The following is an 8382-nucleotide window of genomic DNA, read 5'->3' on the forward strand; positions in this document are numbered from 1 at the left end:
AGGATGGGTGGGGGGGATATTGGAGAGATTTGGGCAGAAGAGGGAGGGATAGTCATGTGATGGGGTGGGGGGCCATTGGTGGCATTGGGATAGAAGGGGAAGACATTGGGGGGAGCGGGGCTGTGAGGGAGACAAGTTGAGATGGGGGGAGAGATTTTTTGTTGGGTAATTGGGGGGGGGGAGCTACTGGGGAGATGCGGGGAGGGATACGAGAGGGATGCCGCGGCCCGTGTTCGTCATCGGGGAGAAGGGGGAGAGATGTGGGGGGCTTGTGGGGATGGTATGAGAAGGGCAGGCAGGGGGGGGGGCAGGGTGGGGTGAGGGGTGAGGGTGTCAACTGAATAGACGTTAAAGAAGGGGCGTGGTGAAGCAGGAGGACTGGGGTCCCACGTAGGAAAGGGGGGACAGAATAAAGAGTGGCGGTGGGGGGGGCTGAGATGGAGAAGGAATAGGAGGGAGGAGGGAGCTTAAGAGAGGCGGAGGAGGAGAGGGAGGAGGAGGAGGAGTGGGCCCTGTGGGGGGTGTTGCGCCGTGTTTCATCGCGGGGCTGAGCGGCCGTCCTTGGTTGCCGTGGCGACGGCCGCACCTCATGATTGAACAGATGTTGGGTCTAGGCTGAATTATGAATCACGTTGCCCACACTTTCCCCCCTCTCTCCCTCCCACTATCCCGAACTCTCCCCATCTCCTCTCCCCGCTGCCAGTGACGAATTGCTTGCACGCACGGTACACGTGCCGTACACGCACTGCACACGCGCCGTACACGCGCAGAGATGGTGACTCCACCACACCCATGCACACGCACGCAGGGAGAGCAAGCAAGAGGGAGAGATTAAGTGAGAGAGTGAGGGTGCAGGAACGAGTGAGTAATGAATTGAGAGGGCGAGCGAGTAAAAGAACGAGCGAGAGCGTGAGAGAGCTGGTGAGTAACAGAGACTGAGTGAGAAAGTGAGCGAATGAATGACAGCATTCGAATGAGCAAGTAAATGACAGGATGGGAGACCATGAGAGGGTAAAGAGAGAGCGAGCGAGAGGGCAAAAGAGAGAGAGAGAGAGCGAGAGGGTAAAGAGCGAGCGAGAGCAAAAGAGCGAGTGAGAGAGAGAGGCGAGTGAGAGCAAAAGAGCGAGTGAGAGAGAGAGCGAGTGAGCGATCTTGACCCGTGTGGCCCCGGCTGTCGAGGGGAGCCATTCTGAGTGGCCGGGCGCAGCGATCCCTCTCAATTAGACGCGGCTTGTAGCTGCTAATGCGATGAATGAATGTCACCTGCGTGGGCCGTGGGGGGGGTGGTGAGGGATGTTTGTGTGCGCGCGCGCGTGTGTCGGTGTAGGGAGCGGTAGTGTAGCAGTTTGCGCGCTACATTACAAACTAGGCGACCCGAGTTCGATTCCCGCTCACGGCCAAAACCAGTGACGATTATCTGAACCGGTCCCTGGGCTTCCCTAGGCCAGGGGTGGGGAACGTCCGGCCCGCGGGCCGTATAAGGCCCGCAAAATCATTTGGTTTGGCCCTGCCAACGGCAACCGCAGGCGGGGCTCGAAATTCAATAAATCTAGGAGCAAACCTGGAAAAGCAGTTGTGAGTAGCAGCAACATCATCGATACCAGCTAACATCACACGCCTCACCAAAGAGAAGCAGTTCCAGCCATCGCATTAGGGGTGAGTTAATTAAATGTTTGACCAAATATAACGGGCTAATTTTTAAGTTGATAATTTTGTAATGGCCCGCGAATGATGTTATAAATATCCAAACGGCCCTTGGCAGAAAACAAGGTTCCCCGCCCCTGCCCTCGGCAAGGCGGTGGCAGGGCGTGGTGCTGGCACTCGCCCCCTCGTGTGCCATTCCAGCCTTCATAGGTGCTCGCTAATGGCACTTGCCCCTACAGTCTGTTAAGGTTTAATGGGGGATCTTTGTTGTGTGTCGGTGAGGAGAGAGTCGTGTGGTGGTTTCCACACCGCACTACCAGCCAAGCAACCTAAGTTTGATTCTCGTTCATAGCCAACATCAGTGACGAATACCTGTGTGTGTGTGTATGTTCATGTACTCCTATGTGTACCATGTTTGTGTATGTAAATAGCCATGCTATCCTGTGCATGTGTGTGTACCTATCCTTTGTACATGCCTTTGCTAACCTGTGATGTATACCGTACCCATGTACGTGTGGTGTAATACCATGCTAACCTGTATCTATGCTATAAACCCCCTTGTACATGAGTGTGTGTTTACCCGTATGGGTAGGCATGTTCGATTCTTGTGGGGAGCGGTAGTTTAGCGGTTTAGCGCGTTGCGCTGTGAGCCCGCGACCCGGGGTTCGATTTCCCGCTCACGGCCAACACCAGTGACAATTATCTGAACCGGTCCTGAGCCTCCCCTAGGTCGACTCTCAGCCTCAAATGAGCACCTGGTTGTGGTGTGTAAACATCGCCCTGGGGAGAAGAAAAAGACGGTCGGCGTGGTGCTGGCCACCGACCCCCTCGTGTACCGTTCCAGCCTTCATAGGTGCTCGCTAACAGCACTTGCTCATACAGTCTGTTAAGGCTGTACTGGGGATGTTTGTATTTGTGCGCTACGAACCCAGTTGCGTTCCCGCTCGCGATTCAAAACCAGTGATGATGATCTAAACCGGTCCTGGGCCTCTTCTAGATCGACTCGACCTCACATGAGTACTGGTGCGATGTTATAAATATCTCCACTGGGGAGGCAAAGGCGGCTCCGGGCGGGGTGGGTATCGACCCGCCCAATCCCTGTGTGCCGTGGCGGCCCTTAATAGCCGCTCGTAACGGCACTCTCCCCAACAGTCTGTTAAGGCTACACGTGGGGGGATCCTTGTGTGTTTGTGTCAGCTCGTGTAGGGGCGTGACAGGAGGGCGTGCTCAGCTCGCTGGCGTGGCAATGCCCCGACTGCGCATGCTGTGCCTGCGCGCGGTGCCCGACCTCCCCGACGACGCCCTGCGCCGCTTCCGCACGCTCACGCCCAACCGCGTGCTCCTCACCTGCCCCGCGAGAAGGAGTTGCAACCACCAGATGTACGGCCTGCGGGGTCGCGACCGGTCAGTTTGCCAGCCACAAGCGCGCCGCACAAGCATCGCCACACTGCACGCGAAAAGCGCCACCCTGCCGCCGCCATCGCGCCCAATGCCACCGCACACGAGCGGGACCGTCGCCACGCCACCTTGGGTCGCAGGAGCGTAAAATCGAAGACGAGCCGAGGTCAAGTTTATTGGTTATTGAGTGTATGCGTGTACCTTGCACTTCTTTCAACACCGTACGTACGGAGGTGCAGGGGAAGGGTAACTAACTAAACCACAAAAGCAGTTGTAAAAAAAAATTGTTTTCAGTCTATATTTTGAAAGTGCATAGCTCCGGGTCACTTCTTAATATTGGAAGGGAATGGTGTTCAAGATGGTCGCAGAAGCGCATCTGAAGCACGCGATACGGTGATCGGTTTTTGTTCGATAGCTAGCCAAAAGCCCGCTGCAAGAACGACCTGGCCGTTCGCTTGATGGTTGTATGCTTCTTGACGAGATCGGCAAGGTATTGTGGTTCATTTGTGGCGGGGAATTTTCTGTGTAATGAATATGACCTTATAATCTATTGTTCAGAAACCGGAAGCCAATGCAGCTCAGTGAGCACCGGCCGGATACGTTTGGATCTTGCAGTACCCGTCACGACACGTGCCAAACAATGCTGTACACCACTGCAGCTTACTATATTTTGCCAGAGACGTCCGTAGAGGAGTGAGTGCAATAATCGAGCCTTGCCGATACAATGCTACACCACCGTGTGGTCGAATGTGTCACCTCGAGCCTGATATGAAAATTGCAGGATCTATACATATTTTGCACGAGGTGATCAAATGACATGTTCTGGTCGAGTATGGTGCCGAGGCTGCGACCCACCACACCTTATCCTCCCACAATTTATTCCGCCTGAGTGCCAACCAGCAGAACCTCTTGAATTTTCTGGCTCTAAGTAGCATTTAGTTTTGTGCAAAACCGCACACGGTGCACTGCTCGCGTGCAATCTCGAGGTTACAAGGATCTCCATATCTAACTTTGACTTAAACTGCAAATGTACAATTGTGGGTTCCTTCCCTGGTGCCGATGTACAATAGCGTATCCGTTAGGTGCAGCCTCGTGCTGAATTATGTCCGGTCAGTCGTCATTTACCCAGGTATTGATAACGGGCCAATATGTCGAATCCACAATCGTTGATCAGATCCTGATGAGCGCCCGTCTTGTAGGACTATGGAAGCGTGCGTTGACCAATTCAAAGTTTTCACAGGCGAGAACGAGAGGGACCCAGGATAAGTCTCATGTGCAAGAGTGACCTAGGTATGAGATAAAGTCCGTAGGTTGTAGGATTGAGATTGCAGGATCCAGGCAGAGATGACCAGGCCGCAGGCTTTTCCCAGACTCCAGCTCAGGATCGGATTCACAACGTTCCGGGATTTCTTGGTGCGCAGGCTGAGCTCGCCTCTTGCCAGGCGCCTGCACGCACTGACGAGGTGAAGCCTTTCAAGTATCCCCAGCTATCCCAGAGGTAGCCCTGGCAGTGTGTTTGAATGTGGTCACGCCCGAGGTAAAGATTGTGTGTATGGGGGGATCTTTGTTCTTGTCATGGTAATCGTGATTGCATCCCCCTCCCCCCTCTCTCTGTCTGCCCCCCACACCCCCAACAGTTACACTCTCGCCTGCCCGTGAGTCCCCATGCGTTCACGCAGGGATCTCCGGGGGGGTCTCGGAGGCTTTCGAGGTCCCCGCGGGGGGCGCAGGGAAGGTGAGGTTGACTGACGTCGGAGAGATGGAGCCCCCATGAAGAATTCTGGGGTCCCCCCGCACCTCCGCTCCTCCTCCCTTCCCCCAATTCGACCCCCTCCCCCCCCACTCCCCCCCCCCTCGGCGAGGGGGCGGCCCCACTTCTCTTGCTCCTGTGGGAGACGCGATGGCACTGCCGCTCCCGCTTGAACTTACGTGGGGGGGACGGAGGGGGCCCCCCCCAATCCGTGAGCGTGGGCCGGCATGAGGAAGGACGAGCAAGACAGCCGGGATGGCACGCGACATGGTGACCCAGCTGGGCCGGCCAGCCAGGTGACCCGGTGACCTGCTGACCCGATGACCTGCTGACCCAGCTACACGTGGTCAAGGCAGGCGGAGGCGAGGATGCGGCCGAACTTTTTGAGTTTTACAGTTTCAGTTGCGAGGGGGTGGATTTCCGCGAGGTTCCGTGTGCGCCATGTGGAGGAGGGGCGCACTTCTGTGGGCGGGTGCGGAGGGGTAGCGGCTGCTCTCCCTGTGCCCCCCTCCCTTCCCACTCCACCAGGGACCCCCCCCCACTTCCCACACTCACTAGCCCCCTCCCTCGTTCCCCAAACAAGAAGCCACTTACTCCAGTCTGGGCAACAGTTAACGCTTGCTCATTGGGGCAAATCGCAATGATTGTGCGAGCGGCAACAGCAATAGCAGCAGCAACGGCAATTAATTATTGAGGTGGATTGAGGTGGATTGGGATGGTGTGTGTGTGTGTCAGCCTGGCTCGTATGGTAATCTGTGCTTGTGTGTAGCGTGTGCGTGGTTGTGTTTGTGTGAATGTGTGTGGCCGCGTGTGGTCGTGTGTATTTGTGAACAATCGTACCTGGTTGTACGTGTGCGTGTGGCCATGGCGTGTGTGAGTGGGTGTGTGTGTGTGTGTTGCTACGTATGTGGTTGTGTGGTCCTCCCTGTTTACCCCAAGAGTGCTGGAATTAACTTACTGGAGCCATTTGCTTCTCGGTAACAAACAAATTAAGCAAACACAGTGGGGTGGGCGTGGTAGAGAGAGGGGGAGAGATATGCAGGGAAAAGTTATTGTTAGGAGAGGAGACGGGCAAGATTAGAACGGAGAGTGTTGGGTGAGGGGCCCATGACCTCCACAACCCCGCTGGTCCCCAGGCAGGGGAGGGGTGGGGTGGGGGGGGTGGGGGCTCCTGTCACTCAGAACCAGTTGAGGCTCGCGCGGAGAGCCAACGCCGAGTCACAGAGTTTGCCGCTTTCGCTTGTTGGCAGTCAGCGGGACAACAGCAATGATAGGTAATGGCAATATAGGTAATTGATGACTTATGAAATCGGGTGAGATCCCATCGAGACGTGGACATCAAATACAGGGTGGGCTGGTGGAGGATGCCGGTGTGAACATCGTGACAGGAGCGGGGGGGGGGGATCCACACGTGTACCGACTCGGTGGAGACCTGTGGCCCGCGCGGTGGCGTTGTATAGGTGTAGCGATTCAGCCACGCGACACGTCCCCCGGATCTCGATCACAATCCCTGAAGCGGTTCGCTCTTCTTGTCAGTGCCGTCATTTGTCCCGTCGCATCTGGACGGGCGCAGGCCATGTCCCCGTGTCTCGCTCATTTCCACCGTTTGTCTCGTCCGTAGTGACCGCTGTCCCGTGTAATGTTAGTCTGGACTGTTTGTTTACTCTGGACTGTTTGTTTACTGTTTCTGGACTGTCGGTCATTTCTGTACGGCATCTCCCCAATTTCTAACCGTTTGTCGCGTTTTCTTTTTGTCTCATTTGTTCCATCTCGTTGGTTGTGATTATCATTCTGAAGGGAAAATCCTGAGTGTTAATTCGCACACAGTCATAAAATAATGTATCTTTATTTGGCATCGATCAGCACCCCCACGCCGGTCTATGTAACACCACCCCTCAGCATCCTCCCCGACTTAACTAAAATTCCTCTCTGCAGCGAAAGAGGCCACCGAGATGGCTCTGGCTCGGCTCTGGCTCGGCTCTGGCTCAGCTCTGGCTCGGTCTCCAACCCAGTGGCTCAGCTCGGGCTTTGAGGCCAGCCGCGTGGGTTCCTTTGAAGGGTACGCGACGAGCATGCGGCTCTGTTGTGGCCTCAGCGCAGGCTCCGCACGCAAAATCCCGAGCACTGCTGGGGACTGTGCTCAGAGCTGGCTCGAGTGTTAAGTGGAGGATGATGACTTTCAGCCCGCTCACTTGAGCCAGAGCCAAGCCTGAGCCACGAGTTATGAACGTGGGCCTAAATTTTTTTTGTTATTTCAAGCGCCGAGTCACCTGGAAAACCAGTCGTCGTCGCTTCTCAGCACAAACTGTTAGCGGCAGAAGTAGCAGAACGTCACTGTAGTATTTCTTTAATCTATTCGTTTAAGTTTTATTTTACGTTTTTTTACAGCGGAGCCATCATCTCTCTTGCTGGGTGATGGCGGGGCGGGGGGGGGGGAGTCGTTTATACGCAGGATTTATTCCCGGGTTTTGCACTTTTTTATTTTGTAATTTCGCCCAAATTTGTGGTTCAATTTCCGACTGGGGTGAATCTCTGTCAGTAGCGTTTTTTTGTTCTCCCCCTCATTCTTCACAGGGTTTCCTCTCAAATTACCCACCAAAAACGAATACACAAACACAAACCTTACAAACGCCAAGTTTTTAAAACTTGCCCTCAAATTACTCACCTTACTCGGCTCCCCCCCCCCCCCCCCCTACTGGCAGACTAACGGGCATCGCCGAGCCAGCCGCTGACGTCACCGTATGCCGCACAGGGACAGCTGCCAATGGGGGGGGGGGGGGGGCCCTGCGCTCCGAGACACTTTTGTTGCGTGTTCGTGGACGATGCGTGTTGCTTCGTATGTCGCGAGCAGTGTTCCGCGGTGAATCGCTACATGCCTATGCAGAGAGTCAGATGACGATGGTGTGTGTGATTATGGTGGGGAGGCGGGGGGGGGGGGGTGCTCGGTTCTGAGATGGCTCTGACTGCCCTGGCCGCTTGTAATATGATTTATTTATGATGACAAGTGTTGAGGGCTTGGTGCCATGGAACGTCTGTCCGCTGGTGCCAGCATTGGACCCCACGCGCCTGTTCACTCTGGATGTCGCATGCGCGTGCATTTCTCAATAAAACAACGCTTACTGATTGTTTTACAATCCTGTACGCGTCACCGTGGATTGCACGCGCACACGGAACGCACGGACACCCGTGCTGATCAGGCTGCGTAAACAGAGCGGCTTGCCCTGGGTTTTCTTGGAAACCGATGACAAGCGTGGTGATGGGACTTGTTTTCCAGAACACGGTGCTTTCCGGCTGATGAGTTCTCACACACAGAGACCCACGGACTCTTAACCGACACCGTGGGCTCGCACAGACCCACGGACTCACGCCGAGACCCACGGACTCGCACACGTCCGTAGCAGACGCGGGAGAATAGACTACCGTACAAGGGGCTTTGCAGCCCTGCCTTCTGCTGCACGCAACATAGCCGCTCAGCAACCTATAGCACCTGATTTGTTAATGGTGGTCGCTCATCCAGTCTCATCTCTTGCTTAGCTTGCTAGACGGGTGCATTCCGGGTGAATTGGTCGTGTGCGGCAGTGGAGTCATTG

The sequence above is a fragment of the Lethenteron reissneri genome, chromosome 14 (genome assembly GCF_015708825.2).
Source record: "Lethenteron reissneri isolate LAM-NWPU_2019-01 chromosome 14, ASM1570882v1, whole genome shotgun sequence".
Classification (NCBI taxonomy): Eukaryota; Metazoa; Chordata; class Hyperoartia; order Petromyzontiformes; family Petromyzontidae; genus Lethenteron; species Lethenteron reissneri.